We start from the raw sequence: 17,142 nt of genomic DNA on the forward strand, positions 1-17,142 counted from the left end.
ACAGGGGCAAGGTGTGTTGTGAGAGGTGGCCTAGGGCAATGGCGCGACCACCACCAAAGCCAGTCCTCCTTCCATGGGCCTTCCCCTTTGCCAGAACTAGTTCGGCTACGAGTCCATGTCTGCGGAGCAAAGTTTTCAGAACTGAAAATATTCTGTTCTTTTGATCTGACACTGCTACTGTTCCGCTTCTAGCACGGGGCAGGTGGGATGAGCTCTGGGAGGTTAAGAACGGGGATGCTACCCTCAGTTCCTAAGGCTTCCTTTCTCTGCTTGATAGTGAGGGCTTAAACCACCGTTTTCAGCCTTCTTCCCTCTGCCTTTGCTCCGAGGTCTCTGCTGCGAATATTGGGTTCAGCCGTGTTATATGCTGCCCCCTGAGCCCTGTGGGCCATAAGTGGAGGTCTAGCATTCTGAGTTCTTCCTTCTCCCAAAGCTTTGGTAGTTTTGGAATGCATGGAACTTCGAGCACCCAGCTAGGTCTGCGTCCTGTGCCTTTGCATCCCCGTCCCCACACTTCTCCCTTCCCTCCTACCCTGCTCGTGCAATTTGCCCACCTTTAGATGATTTCAGTAGTGTGCATCTTATTCTTGCCTGTCTGCTGCCCAGTGAGTCCTTTGTGGAGTTATAGTTGTTCAATTTGTTGTAAATTATAGGGGAGATTTCAAGAGGCTCACTTCGTGCTGCCATTTTTATGACGTCCATCGAGAGAGTCTGAGTACTTTTTTTAATTCCTAAAAGTCAAGTTCTCAATCTCAAAATTTTATTATGGCCTACTTTTTGACTTTTTTTTTTAATTTATTATTTTAATTTATTGGGGTGACAATTGTTAATAAAATTACATAGATTTCAGGTGTACAATTCTGTAATACATCATCTATACATCACACTGTGTGTCCACCACCCAGAGTCACTTCTCTTTCCATCACCATATATCTGATCCTTTTTACCCTCATCTACCACCGCCCACCCCCCTTACTCTCTGGTAACCAATAAACTATTGTCTGTGTCTATGAGTTTTTGTTTCTTCATTTGTTTGTCTTGTTTTTTTGTTGTTTTCAGTTTTATATACCACATATCAGTGAAATCATATGGTTCTCTACTTTTTCTGTCTGAATTATTTCACTTAGCATTATAATCCCAAGATCCATCCATGTTGTCACAAATGGTACTATTTCATCTTTTCTTATGGCCGAATAGTATTCCATGGTTTATATGTACCACAACTTCTTTATCCAGTCATCTGTCGAAGCACTCATTGGTTGTTTCCATGTCTTGGCCACCGTAAATAAAGGTAAAACGAACATTGGAGCACATATGTCTTCATACATAAATGTTTTCAGATTGTTGGGTGGATACCCAGGAGAGGGATTGGATTGCTGGGTCATGTGGTAATTCTATTCTTCATTTTCTGAGGAACCTCCACACTGCTTTCCATAGTGGCTGCACCAATCTGCATTCCCACCAACGGTGTATGAGAGTTCCTTTTTCTCCACAGCCTCTCCAATATTTGCTACTATTTGTCTTTTTCATGACAGCCATTCTAACTGGGGTGAGGAGATATCTCATTGTGGTTTTTATTTCCATTTCTGTGATGATTAGTGATGTTGAGCATTTTTTCACATTCTATTGGCCACTTATATGTCCTCTTTGGAGAAATGTGTATTCAGGTCCTCTGACCATTTTTTAATTGGGTTGTTTGTTTGTTTTTTATTGCGTTCTGTGAGTTCCTCATATATGTTGGATATTAGCCCCTTATTGGAGGCGTTGTTTGCAACAATCTCCCATTCTTTTGGTTCCCTCTTTATTTTGTCGATGATTTCTTTTGCTGTGCAGAAGCTGTTGAGTCTGATATAGTCCCATTCATTTATTTTAGCTTTTACTTCGCTTGCCTTTGGAGTCAAAGTAATAAAATGCTCTTTGACCTAAAGTCCGTAAGTTTAGTACCTATGTTTCTTTTCTGTGCCGTTTATTTTCTCATGTCTTATGATTAGGTCTTTGATCCATTATGAGTTAATTTTGGTGCATGGTGACCGATAGTCTAGTTTCATTCTTTTGCATGTAGTTTTCCATTTCTCCCAGCACCATTTATTGAAGAGACTGTCTATTCTCCATTGTATGTTTTTGGCTTCTTTGTCGAAAATTATGTGTCCGTATTTATGTGGTTTTATTTCTGGGTTCTCAGTTCTATTCCATTGCTCTATGTGTCTGTTTTTCTGTCAATACCATGCTGTTTTGATTATTGTTACCCTGTAGTACAACCTGTAGTCAGGGAGTGTGATACCTCCAGCATTGTTCATTTTTCTTAGGATTCCTATAGCAATTTGGGTTCCATACAAATCTGATGATTTTGTGTTTTATTTCTTTGAAAAACTGCCATTGGGGTTTTGATGGGGATTGCATTAAATCTGTATATTGCTTTGGGTAATATGGCCATTTTAACTATGTTGATTCTTGCAATCCATGAACATGGATGTCTTTCCATTTCTATGTGTCTTCTTCAATTTCTATCAAAAATTGCTTATCGTTTTCAATCTATAGGTCTTTCACATCCTTGGTTAAGTTTATTCCTAGGTATTTTATTTTTTCTGTTGCAATTGCAAAAGGAATTGATTTTTTAATTTCTTTTTTCTGATATTTCATTGTTAGTATATAGGAATGCAATGGACTTTTGTACGTTGATTTTATAGCTGGCAATTGACTGTATTCGTTTATTGTATCAAATAGCTTTTTGGTGGAATCCTTATGGTTTTCTATATATAGTACATGTCTTCTGCAAAAGGTGACACTTCAACATCTTCATTCCCAATGTGGATCTCTTTTGTTTCTTTCACTTGCCCGCAACAAGTGTTGCTCTGGCTAACACTTCCAATACTGTGATGAAAAGCAGAGGTGATAGGGGAGAGCCCTGTCATGTTCTGAACGTAGAGCAAAGGACTTCAGTTTTTCACTGCTAATTACGATATTAGCTGAGGGTTTGATATGTATGGCCTTTATTATGTTAAGGTATTTACCCTCTATACCTATTTTATTAAGTGTTTCAATCATAAATTGATGTTGTATTTTGTCAAACTCTTTTCCAGCATCTGTTGATATAATCATATTATTTTCGTCATTTATTTGTTTACATGGTGTGTCACATTGATTGATTTGCATATGTTCAACCATCCTTATGCCACTGGGATAGTCCCACTTGGTCGTGATGCATAATCTTTTTAACACATCGATGCTTTCGATTTGCTAGAATTTTGCTTAGGATTTTCTATCTGTAGTCATCAGAGATATTGGTCTGTAATTTTCTTTTTTTGTGTTATCCTTACCAGATTTTGGTATCAGGGTAATGTTGGCCTCATAAAGTGAGTTAAGGAGTATTGTCTCTTCTTTAACTTTTAGGAAGAGTTTGAGTAGGAAAGGTATTGGATCCTCTTTTTATGTTTGGTAGAATTCACTAGAGATGCCATCTGGTCCCAGAGTTTTGCTTTTGGGAAGGTTTCAGATGACTGATTCAATTTCCTTACTGGCTATCCGTCTATTTAGATTTTCCAATTCTTCATTATTCAGCCTAGGAAGGCTATGTGTTTCTAAGAACTTGTCCATTTCTTCTAGGTTATTGAATTTGGTGGCATATAGTCCTTCATAGTATTCTCAGATGATCCTTTGTATTTCTGTGGCATCTGTGATAACTTCCCCTCTTTCAGTTCTGATTTTGTTTATTAGTGTGTTTTCTGTTTTTGTCTTAGTGAGTCTAAGCAAGTGTTTGTCAATTTTATTAATCTTTTCAAAGAACCAGCTCTTTGTCACATTAATTTTTTCTATTGTCTTTTTGTTCTCTATTTCATTTAGTTCTGCTCTGGTTTTTATTATTTCCTTCCTTCTACTAATCTTGGGTTTCATTTGTTCTCCTTTTCCTAGTTCATTAAGGTGTAATGCCAGGTTATTTGTCTTGGTTTTTCAGGTTTCTTGAGATAGGCCTGTAATGATACAAATTTCCCACTTACGCATAACTAGCTCAGTAATCTGAGTTCGATGCATCCCGGAACAAACACAGCTGTGGGAGAGGTAAGAACTCGGATGGCTAGGGATCCATTTATGGCCCACAGGGCTGAAGGGACAGCATATAACATGGCTGAACAAAGCTCTCACGGCAGAGACCTCGGAGAAAAGACTGAGGGAAGAAGGCCGAAAACGGTGGTTTAAGCCCTCACTGCCAAGCAGAGAACGGAAGCCTTAGGCACTGAGACTAGCCGTCCACTCCCTACCCATCCAGAGCTCGCCTCACCCACACCTGCCCGGTGCTAGAAGGGGAACAGTAGCAGTGTCAGATCAAAATAATAGAATATTTGCTGTTCTGAGTACTGTGGACCACAGATACAGATTCGCAGCCCAACTAGTTCCGGAAAAGGGGAAGGAGTTGTGGAAGCAGGACTGGTTGTGCTGGTGGTCACAGCCATTGCTCTGGGCCATTTCTCACAATTCACCCCGCCCCTGTCCCCACTTATCTGCGCACATCCCTGCAGGAGTAAACAGGACTGCTGAAACACACGGGCTCTGAATATGGTGCAGGAAGAGCTTTGCAACTTCAAAGGCTCACCACATACACACACGGACACTGTGCCCTGTGAACCAGGCAAACTATTAACAGAGGAGAATCCTGTCTTCCAGGGAATCCCCCCATTGTGTGAAAAGCTGGAATAGTGCAGAGAAAACATAGCAGTACCATGTGAGAGAGAAAAAAAGGCTGCAGTCGGAGAGAAAATAAAACATTCTGCCAACAACTACTGGAAAACAAAAGAAAGACCTCTTCCTATCAACCTGTTACAGAAGCCAGTCCTTCAGATGTCTAGGAAGAGAAACAATAAATCAGTAATTGCCATGAATGACCAAGGCAACAAGACAGCTCAGAAAGAAAGTGAAAGTCTCCAGAAAAGGAACTTAAAGATATGGAAATATGTGAATTAAATGACAGAGAATTCGAGATTGCAATTCTGAAAAAACTCAACGAGATGCAAGAAAACACAGAAAGGCAGTTTAATGAACTCAGAAACAATCAAAAACAACATGAGCATTTTACGAAAGAGATTGAAATTTTAAGAAAGTACCCAATAGAATTTCTGTAGATGAAGAACTGAATACAAGAAATTAAGAAACATGTAGCCACCTTAGGTAGTAGACTTGACCAGAAGGAGGAAAGAATCAGTGACATCAGAGATAGAAACCTGGAAATGACACGGATCGAAGAAGAAAGAGACTTGCGACTAAAAAGAAACGAAAGAACTCTACAAGAACTTTCTGACTCCATCAGAAAGAGCAATATAAAAATAATGGGCATACCAGAAGGAGAAGAAACAGAGAAGGGAACAGAGAATATATTCCCAAATTGTCGATGAAAACGTCCCAAACTTGTGGACAGAACTGGATCCTCGAATCCAAGAAGCAAATAGAACACCTAATTACCTCAATCCCAACAGGCCTTCTCCAAGGCACATTGTATTGAAGCTGTCTAAAATCAACGACAAAGAAAGAATCCTCAAGGCAGCCAGGGAAAAGAAGACGGTAACCTACAAAGGAAAGCCTATTAGATTATCATCAGATTTTTCAGCAGAAACTCTACAAGCCAGGAGGGAGTGGAACCAAATATTCAAACTATTGAAAGAGAGAAATTATGAGCCAAGAATAATATATCCTGCAAAGATACCCTTTAGATATGAAGGAGGAATAAAGACCTTTCCAGAAGCAGAGGGAATTTTGTAATACAGTACCTGCACTACAAGAAATACTAAAGTAGGCTATTCGACCACCATCAACAGGGACAATTTGTGGCAACCAAAACATAAAAAGGGGAGAGTAAAGGCCTGAACCGTAATATGGGAATGGAGAAAGTAAGGGTGCTGAAGAACATGGAATACTCTAAATATCAAACATCCTTTTACATAAACTTAAGGGTAACCACTCAAAAAAAAAAAAACAGAACTGAAATATATACTGTAATAAAAGAAGAAACAGAGGGAAACATCATAGAATACCACAACAGAGAAATAATAAGACAACAACAAAAAGGCAAAGAAACAATGGAGACACAGCCTTACCAGAAAACTAAAGATAGAATGACAGGAAATCGTAACATATCAATAATCACCCTAAATGTAAATGGACTGAACTCACCAATAAAAAGGCACAGAGTAGCAGATTGGATCAAAAAACTAAACCCAACCATAAGCTGTCACCAAGAGACACATCTCAGCTGCAAGGACAACCATAGACTCAAAGTGAAAGGGTGGAAATTGACAGTCCAAGCAAATGGTATCCAGAGAAAATGAGGTGTAGCCATACTGATACCAGATGTAACAGGTAACAAGAGACAAAGATGGACATTTCATAATGGTAAAGGGGACTATACAACAAGAAGACATAACAGTCATCAACATTTATGCTCCCAATCAGGGAGCAGCAAAATATACCAAGCAACTACTAACAGAACTAAAGGGAGAAATTGACCAAAACACAATTAAACTAGTGGACCTAAATACATCATTGACAGCTATGGATAGATCATCCAAACAGAAAATAAATAACGAAAAAACAACCCTAAATGACACATTAGATGGAATGGATATAATTGACATATATAGAGCACTTCATCCTAAAATATCAGACTACACATTTTTTTCTAGTGTACATGGAACATTCTCAAGGATAGACCATATATTGGGACATAAAATGAGCCTCAGCAAATTTAAGAAGATTGAAATCATACCAAGCATATTCTCTGATCACAAGGCTTTGAAAGTGGATATCAACTGCAAAAAGAAACCAGGAAAAAACACAAATACATGGAGATTAAACAACATACTTTTAAGGAACCACTGGGTCAAAGAAGAAATTAGAGGAGAGATCAAAAGATACATAGAAACAAATGACAATGAAAATACATCCTACCAAATTTCTGGGATGCAGTGAAAGCAGTTTTAAGAGGGAAATTTATATCATTACAGGCCTATCTCAAGAAACAAGAAAAAATCCAAAATAAATAACCTCATGTAACACCTTAAAGAACTGGAAAAAGAAGAACGTATGAAACCCAAGGTCAGCAGAAGAAAGGAAATAACAAAAATCAGAGCAAAACTAAATGAAATAGAGAACAAAAAGAGAATAGAAACAATTAATGTGGCAAAGAGCTGGTTCTTTGGAAAGATTAACAAAATTGACAAACCCTTGGCTAGGCTCACTAAGATAAAAAGAGAGAAGACACTAATTAACAAAATCAGAAATGAAAAAGGGGAAGTTATCACAGACACCCCAAGAAATACAAAGGATCATCGAAGAATACTATGAAGGACTATATGCCACCAAATTCTATAACCTAGAAGAAATGGATAAGTTCTTAGAAACATATAGCCTTCCAAGGCTGAACCATGAAGAACTGAAAAATCTAAACTGACTGATCAACAGTAACAAAATTGAATCAGTCATCCAAAACGTTCCCAAAAGCAAAAGTCCGGGACCAGATGGCTTCACTAGTGAATTCTACCAAACCTTCAAAGAGGATCTAATACCAATCCTGCTCAAACTCTTCCAAGAAACTGAAGAAGAGACAGTACTCCCTAACTCATTTTATGATGCCAACATTACCCTGATACCAAAACCTGGTAAGGACAACACAAAAATAGAAAACTACAGACCAATATCTCTGATGAATACAGATGCAAAAATCCTAATCAAAATTCTAGCAAATCGAATACAACAATGCATTAAAAAGATTATTCTACATGACCAAGGAGGTTCATCCCCGGGGCACAAGGATGGTTAAACATCCACAAATCCATCAATGTGATACATCACATAAACAAAATAAAGGACAAAAGTCATATGATTATATCAATTGATGCAGAAAAAGCATTTGAAAATATACAACATCCATTGATGATTAAAACACTTAATAAAATAGGTATAGAAGGAAAACTAACATAATAAAAACCATATATGACACACCCTCAGCTAATCTCATAATTAACGATGAAAAACTGAAGCCCTTTGCTCTACGTTCAGGAACAAAACAGGGCTGTCCCCTATCACCTCTGCTTTTCAACATAATGCTGGAAGTCCTTGCCAGAGCAGTCAGGCAAGAGAAAGAAATAAAAGGCATCCAAATTGGGAATGAAGAAGTGAAATTGTGATTCTTTGCAGATGACGTGATGCTATATGTAGAAAACCCTAAAGAGTCCACCAAAAAGCTATTAGAAACAATCAACGAATATAGTAAAGTTGCCGGCTACAAAATCAATATACAAAATTCCATTGCATTCCTATATACTAACAATGAAATCTCAGAAAAAGAAATACAGAAAACAATTCCTTTTACAATTGCAGCAAAAAGAATAAAATACCTAGGAATAAACTTAACCAAGAATGTGAAAGACCTATATGCTGAAAAGTATAAGACATTTTTAAAAGAAATTGAAGAAGACACCAAGAAATGGAAAGATATTCTGTGCTCATGGATTGGAAGAAACAACATAGTTAAAATGGCCATATTACCCAAAGCAATATACAGATTTAATGCAATCCCCATCAAATTCCCAATGGCATTTTTCAAAGAAATAGAACAAAAAATCATCAGATTTGTTTGGATCCACAAAAGACACTGAATAGCCAAGGCAATCTTAAGTAAAAGAACAATACTGGAGGTATCACATTTCCTGGCTTTAGCTTGTACTACAGGGCTACAATAATCAAAACAGCATGGTATTGACAAAAAAAAGATACACATAGACCAATGGAATAGAATTGAGAATCCAGCAATTAAACCACATAAATATGGGCAGGTAATGTTTGACTAAGAAGCAAAAAACATACAATGGAGAAAAGACAGCCTCTTTATTAAATGGTCCTTGGAGAATTGGATAGCCACATGCAAAGGAATGAAAGTGGACTGCTATCTGTCACCATGTACCAAAATTAATTCAAAATGGATCAAAGACTTAAGCATAAGACCTGAGACAAAAACTGCATGGAAGAAAATCTAGGTACTAAACTTGTGGACCTTGGGTTCAAAGAGCATTTTACGAATTTGACTCCAAAGGCAAGGGAAGTGAAAGCTAAATTAAACGAATGGGACTATATGAAACTTAAAAGCTTCTGCACAGCAAAAGAAACCATCGACAAAATAAAGAGGCAACCAACTGAATGGTAGAAGATTTTTGCAAACAGTGCCTCTGTTAATGGGTTAATATCCAAAATATTCAAGGAACTCATGCAACTCAACAACAAAAAAACAAAAAACCCAATTGAAAAATGGGCAGACGACCTGAAGAGACATTTCTCCAAAGAGGACATACAAATGGCAAATAGACATATGAAAAAATGCGCAACATCGTTAATCATGAGAGAAATGTAAATAAAAACCACAATGAGATACCACCTCACGACAGTCAAAATGGCTACCATCAACAAGCCAAATAGTAACAAGTCCTGGAGAGGCTGTGGATAAAAAGGAACCCTCATACACTGTTGGTGGGAATGCAGACTGGTGCAGCCTTTATGGAAAGCAGTGTGGAGTTTCCTGAAAAAATTACGAATAGAATTACCATATGACCCAGGAATCCCTCTCCTGGGTGTCTATCCAAAAAATCTGAAAACATGTATACATAAAGATACGTGTGCTCCAATGTTCCTTGCAGCTTTATTTACGGTGGCCAAGACATGGAAACAACCAAAGTGTCCTTCGATAGATGAATGGATAAAGAAATTGTGGTATATATGCACAATGGAATACTATTTGGCGGTACGAAAAGATGATATAGGAACATTTGTGACAACATGGATGGATCTTGAGAGTACAATGCTAAGCGAAATAAGTCAGAGGGAAAAAGCAGAGAACCATATGATTTCACTGGTATGTGGTATATAAACCAAAAACAACAAAAGAACAAGACAAACAAATGAGAAACAAATGCTCATAGACACAGACAATAGTTTAGTGGTTACCAGAAGGTAAGGGTGGAGGGGGTGGGAGATGAGGTTTAAGGGGGATCAAATATATGGTGATGGAAGGAGAACTGACTCTGGGTGGTGAATACACAATGGGATTTATAGATCATGTAATACAGAATTCTACAGCTGAAATCCATGTAATTTTACTAACAGTTGTCACCCCAATAAATTAAATAAAAAATTTCCCTCTTAAAACTGCTTGTGCTACATCCCAAAAATTTTAGTAGGATGTATTTTCTTTCTTATTTGTTTCTAGGTTGTTGTTTTTTTTTTTTTAATTTCTCCTCTTATTTCTTCTTTGATCCAGTCATTCTTTAAAAGAATGTTGTTTATTCTCCACATGATGTGGTTTTTCCTGCTTTCTTTTTGCAGTTAATATCCAATTTAAGAGCCTTGTGATCAGAGAATATGCTTGGTATGATTTCAATCTTCTTAAATTTGCTGAGGCTGATTTTATGTCCCAATACATGGTCTAATCTTGAGAATGTTCCATGTACATAAAAAAAAATGTTTAGTCTGATGTTTTAGGATGAAGTGCTCTGTAAATGTCAATTAAGTCCATTTCATGTAATGTGTCATTTAGGGCTGCTGTTTCGTTATTTATTTTCTGTTTGGATAATCTATCCATAGTTGTCAATGATGTATTTAGTTCCCCTTCTATGATTGTGCTTTGGTGAATTTCTCTCTTTTGTTCTGTTATTAATTACTTGGTATATTTCACTGTTCCCTGATTGGGGGCATAAATATTGATGACTGTTGTCTTCTTGCTGTATAGTTCCCTTTATCTTTATGAAATGTCCATTTTTGTCTCTTGTTGCCCTTTTGATCCTGAAGTCTTTTTCATCTGATATCAGTATGGATATACCTGCTTTTGAGTGTCAGTTTCCACCCTTTCACTTGCAGTCTATATTTGTCCTTGTAGCTGAGATGTGTCTGTTGGACTAACATATGGTTAGGTTTAGTTTTTTGATCCATTCTGCTACTCTGTGCCTTTTTATTGGTGAGTTCAGTCCATTTACATTTAGGGTGATTATTGATATATGAGAATTTCCTATCATTCTATCTCTGGTTTCTTTAGGTCGAATAATCTCTTTCAGTATATACATATGTATGTATATACTTACAAGAAGTGGAGTACAGCATTAGGAATAGAGACAGTGGAAATGTACTGGCTCTGTGCAATGTCAGAGGGATAGTGGATGGGGGACGGGGGTTCACACAGTGTGAGGGATATAAATGATAAAAACTGAGGGTTGCTAGATGGGCTCGGGGGGTGGGGATAAGGGGGTAAGTGAGGGCATTAGAAAACAGTCAGTAACCACAAGATGGCCACGGGGTTTTGAAAATTAATTTGGGGAACGTAATCAATAATGTTGTAAAGATTTTGTAGGGTATCCAATGGACACATGTCCCATTTGGGATAAATGTCTTTGTCGTTAATTTTTAATACCTTCCGTAGAATGTGCCTTGTAGAAGGCCTGTTGGGGTTGAGGTAATTAGGTGTTGTATTTGCTTTTGGAATCGATGATCCAGTTCTTTCCACAAGTTTGGGAAGTTTTCATCAACTATTTGTTTGAATATACTGTCTGTTCCCTTCTCTCTTTCTTCTCCTTCTGGTATGCCCATTATTCTTATATTGCTCTTTCTGATGGAGTCAGAAAGTTCTTGTAGAGTTCTTTCATTTCTTTTAACTCTCAGGTCTCCCTCTTCTTCGATCTATGTCATTTCCAGATTTCTGTCTTCGATGTCACTGAATCATTCCTCCATCTTGTCAACTCTGTTACCTATGCTCGCTGTTTCATTCTTCATTTCTTTTACTGAGTTCTTAATCTCCTTAAATTCTATTTGGTTCTTTTTTCAAATTTCAATCTCTTAAGTAAAATGTTCATTTTGTTTTTTTTATTGTGTTTCTGACTTCATTAAACTACCTGTCTGTGTTTTCTTCAATGTTGTTAAGTTTTTTAAGAACTGCAATTTTGAATTCTTTATCATTTATGTCACAATTTCCATGTCCTTAAGTTAATTTTCTGAAGACTTTCAGTTTCTTTTGATTTGTCTTGTTAGCTTGGTTATTCATGGCAATTAGTGAATTATTATTTCTCTTCCTAGGCATCTACAGCAGTGGATTCTGCAACAGGTTTGCTGGAAGAGGTCTTTTCTTTGGGTAGAATGCTTTTCTTTCCAATTTCAGCCTTTAATTCTCTCTCATGCAGTAGTGTTGTATTTTCTCTGCACTGTTGTGGCTTCTCACACAATGGAGGGATTCCCTGAAGGTGGGCTTCTCCTCTGTGAGCAGGTTGTTTGGGTCTCAGTATACCGCCTCCATTGGGGGATGTGGAAAGCTTCTGAAGTTCAGAAGCTCTTGCTGCACCAGATTCAGTGTTGTGTGTTTCAGCAGCTCTGTTTACCCCTGCTGTAATCCTACCAGATAGGTGGATGCAGGGGTGGGTTTGGTAGGTGGTTGTGAGCAATGGCAGTGACCACCAGCACAGTTCATCCTGCACCCAGGGCTCCCTCCATTTTGCCGAATCTAGTTGGGGTGCGAGTCCATGGGTGTGGGCCATTGTTCTCAGAACTGCAAATTATTTTGTTCTTTTGATGTGACATTACTACTGTTCCTCTTCTAGCACTGGGCAGATGGTTATGGGGCGAGTCTGGGTGGGTGAGAGGGTTCAGCTAGGCTTGGCGCCTATGCTTTCTGTCCTCTGCTTGGCAGTGAGACTTTCAACCACCAATTCACCCTTCTTCCCTCAGTCTTTGCTCTGAGGTCTCTGCTTTGATCGTTGGGTCCAGCCATGTTACATGCTGATCCCTCAGGCGGGAATTTGGGCCATAGGGGTGTGCTAGCCATCTGAGTTCTTCCCTCTCCCCTGGCTGTGGTAGCTCCAGAATGCAGGGAACTTGGAGCTCCAAGCTAGGTCTGTGTCCTGTACCTGCGCGAGCCACGTCTCCGTACTTCCAGCTTCCATTCTCCCTTGCTTGCCCAATTTGCCCACTGTTAGATGATTTAAGTTTTGCATCTCCTAGTGTTGCCTGTCTGCTGTGCAGGCAATCCTTTGTGGAATTATAGTTGTTCAATTTGTTGTAAATTCCAGGGGAGATTTGAAGAGGCTCACCTCATGCCGCCATTTTATGATGTCAATCTTATATTTTAATATTCTTATAGACTACTCACTGATCTTCTTTTCCACAAGAATTAATAGAAGCATTTATGCAACTACACATTTCTTATTCATGCATTTTTAATTACTTTTGTTTAGTTTATATATGGAGGTCAGTTTATTTGAATCTGTTAAGCAGAAGATGCTTTTTCAGTAAGTCAGAGATGTCAATTCCCTACTCAGTCACATAATGGCAGTATTAACAGTGGTGATGTTCTGTAACAGTAGAAAGGTTTGAATGAGGTAAGAAAGCTGCTGGCATGAAGGTTGTAAATTTTTCCTCTTGCCCTGGCAAATGTTAAATATCAACCAAACTTTGTATACTAGAGCAAAATCTTTGCCAGTTCTGTCCACTGTAAACCATAGCATCCTTTTTTAAAATGATGATGCATTCTAATACTACAATCTGGCCAGTTGTAGTAAAGGAAATCACCTAAAAACAGATGCCGGTATGTCCATGTGAACTCTCCCTGTTAAGCATATTACTGCTGTTGATTTAAAGCAATTTATGGATCACTTGTTTCTGATAAAATTGCTTGTTTCTTTACAGTAAAGCCTTGGGGATTAAAATTTCCAATTTGTTTTTCTTCGCTTCCCCTTCAACTTCAAATAGGAATAATAATTTTCATCACAAAATAAAAGTCTGCTTTGGGTTTTAACGTTGATATTGCTCCCTAAGTGAAGGAGATGGTAACCCTATTCACTATGTCTACCTCAGTTCCATGTCTCTAAGAAAGTGAGGATAAAGAATGGTAAGAAGAGAATGAGTTGTTACCAGGAAAAGGTGTCCAGAGGACCATTACAAAATATGTCACCAGGCATGTATTGAGTGTCTGTGGAGTACACAGTATGGTATGATGGCAGTGTGTGAGTGTGTGTGTGCACACCTGTGCCATGGGTGGGAGCACGGTGTGTAGACAAAAGGCCATCTGGTTAAGAGAAAGAAACTACTTACACAAAATAACTTGGAAACAATTATAAAACAAAAAGGAATGCAGGTAGAATATGGAATGGGGAGCCAGGGAAGGAAAAGGTGCTAACAGTGTTGGCAGAGTCACAGGAATACTTAGTTACTGATGCCATCTCCTATGTCTCTCCTAGGAAGCAATCTTTCTATAAGTTAAGGAATCTTGGACTATTAATCGTTGCCCTTCCACCACATTCAGATTACATTTCTGGAATACATCATCTATATATCACAGTGTGTGTTCACCACCCAGAGTCAGTTCTCCTTCCATCACCATATATTACAGAATTGTACACCTGAAATCTATGTAACTTTATTAGCAATTGTCACCCCAATACACTTTAATTAAAAACAAATTTTCTTGCAGAAGAAATTTTTCCCTTTACTGATGACATTATTTATAGAAAAGACATTTTTGAAAATATGGAAAAGCATTTTTGAAGTCCAAAGATGCCTTGAAACCATCATTGTAGTGGAACAGTCAGTTTTACCAGAAGTGTGAGATCTCTGGGAATTGGGATATTAATGGCTTATGAAGCAGGAAGATACCAGGTTTGAGAACACATTGTTGAGAAATGAAATCTGGATCTGAGTAGAGTAGCTACAACAGAAAGCCTGTCATAGATCAACATGAACTCTAAAGACGAAATCAACTACTTAGTAGCAGGAGATAGATAGTATTTTTGTGCAGAGGCCCCACTACGTTAACGAATGAGGAGTAAAAGATGGGGGGAAAAAGCTTTAAAGAAAAATCAAAGAGCAGTATTATTGGAGAATGCAAAGGAAAAGATCCTCCACAGCTGAAGTCTGGAATATGCACTGAGAGGGAAATCTGATTCTTAATTCCTAAAAGGCAATTAGCCAACATAACAATATAACAATATTCCTTGAATGTTGACTCCTAATGAATCAACTCATTCTTGCTGAAGGGGACAAGTGGTACTACTCCAGTTATCAACCACCTCATATAGTGTTCAGAGCTCCTATGAAGGTTGTCAGTATCTTGGGGTGCCCGAGGGATATTCAAGAAATGCTACAAACAGTGATTCTAGTACCAAAGTTTGGCCATCACTCCCTGCCCTTAGTCCTCCAAACAGGTTGTAAACTGCAATTCTGTGTTTAAGAAGCTAAAGGAAAGTGTGGAATGGTGGGTCTAAGTAAGAAATAATTGAGGTTAATGTCAAATCTTGATTATTCAGGAACTCATTATATGGTTTGTGGGTTATCCAAACCCTTGGTATTCTTTATTCTCCATTCTGCTGTCTGCCTTTTGGTAATTTTACTGCTCATTAGTTCTTTTACCAGCGGGTAGGCAGGGAAGGAATAGGAGAATGACACTTTTATCAGCCAATTTTGCAACCTATTAGTGCTCCGGTGAAGATTCTGATGGGGAAAGAGGAAGAAACCATGGGCCAAAATGAGAGGTTTGAGGTTTATATGAATTTCATTATTTCACGACCTCCATCCCCTGTGAAAAGGTGAACTAACTGAATAGCTTTTGGAAAAAAAATCCTGATAAGGGAGAAAAATCAGCCCCTTAAAGAAAATGCTGAAAGTTCTGGTTTTCAGATCCTTTTATCACTATATTAGGCTAGGCTAGAAAGTATACTATATCAAACAAGCTTCCATCAATCCTTGGAGAGGTGTAGATTAAACAATTTAATGTGACATTTACAATAAATATATTGTGGATTTTATTTTTTTGGTGGTGGTCAGCATTTTTCATTTTTCTGAATCACCTCTAATAAGTTTGTTATTCATTAATGCTATCATACATATTTGACCTCTCTCACAGTTATCCCAGCTCCTATCCTTTTGCTAGAATGACTGGGCTGCGTGCCATTTAATTTATTTCCTTACTCTCAAACTAATTATTTGGGGTTGGTAATTAAGACATAAATGTCATTTTCTGGCTTATGTATGAAGTACAGATCTAATCATGTTATAATACATGTTTTTGAAACAGTTTCCATCATGAATAAATTGACTTGGATCGCAAAGGGCTATCCTTTGTGGTGGTCCAGGAAGCAATAAAAGTGACATTTTAATAAAATATATGTGTGTAATATAGCTTGTGGTTTACTTATGGTGAGGGAGAAAGCAGTCAGAGGCTTAGAAAAATCAGTTAATAAAATCCTAGGTAATCTTCAAGAAGAAAAGGATTAGAAAGATGAAGAAATGTAATTGTGTTTAATAAAACATTTAAAAAATAAAGTTTTGGGCAAATCTATTTTGTAGAATTAAATCAGAAATGATAATAAAAGTCAGAAGACCCTCAGGTTTTTTAACAAATTCTAGACTTAAAAATATTACATATGCTCCAACAAAAATTATTGTTTCAAATATATGTGAAACCAATACTCATATTTTAGAGAAAATCTAGAAACAACAGAAATGCCTCATAAGTAATATCAGCCATGTATTCATTATTTGTGAATAAAAGATGTATCAAGGCATAACTAGCTCCATCCTTGCAGTACTAAAAAGAATTCTAATACAGAGAAACTATCTGTACCTTTCTTTGTTTATTTAAATCCTACTTTTTTAGGCTTAATTAATCTTCAATTTGGAAGAATAGCAATTAAGTCTCAGTCTGCTTGAAAGACATTTCTTGTTCAGAATTGCCTGCTTACCATGATGGTTTCTCACTTCTTGTTTCTTGGAAATCATTTCTAAATAATTAACTAGGGAATGGCACAAATTGAGATAACTGATTAGTTTTTCTTTATTCCTAGCAATTCTTAAAAATACAACTCTCCTGATTCTAGGAGCTGTAACAGCCTGATCCCTGGAGTGGTAAGTGGGCGACCCAACTCTGCCACTGGCTTGCTGTGGAATTTGAAACAAGTCACTTAGCCTTTCTGAGCTTTAGAGTTTCATGTTAACTGTATAATCATACCTTCTCTGCTCACTTCACAAGGAGCTGTGAGGTGGAGGTGAAGGAGAATTGAAAAGGTAATAGCAGTTTCTGAATATATGTTATTATTGTTAAAATAAGAACATCAAGCATCTATGTATTAATAGCAG

General features: G+C 37.7%; 1 protein-coding gene across 12 annotated transcripts in view; it reads left to right on the forward strand.

Moving 5' to 3' along the window:
• Positions 1–17,142, forward strand: part of ENOX2 (ecto-NOX disulfide-thiol exchanger 2) — a 454,293-nt gene that overhangs the window by 122,154 nt on the left and 314,997 nt on the right. The window contains exon 1 of one of the 12 annotated variants that reach the window (XM_033118215.1): positions 16,851–16,911. The exons of the other annotated variants lie outside the window; for them this stretch is intronic. The gene's annotated coding sequence lies outside the window, so the exon portion shown is untranslated. Of the gene's footprint in view, positions 1–16,850; positions 16,912–17,142 lie in introns of those variants that run through there. 12 annotated transcript variants of the gene reach the window in all.

The sequence above is a fragment of the Rhinolophus ferrumequinum genome, chromosome X, assembly GCF_004115265.2.
Source record: "Rhinolophus ferrumequinum isolate MPI-CBG mRhiFer1 chromosome X, mRhiFer1_v1.p, whole genome shotgun sequence".
NCBI classification, from domain to species: Eukaryota; Metazoa; Chordata; class Mammalia; order Chiroptera; family Rhinolophidae; genus Rhinolophus; species Rhinolophus ferrumequinum.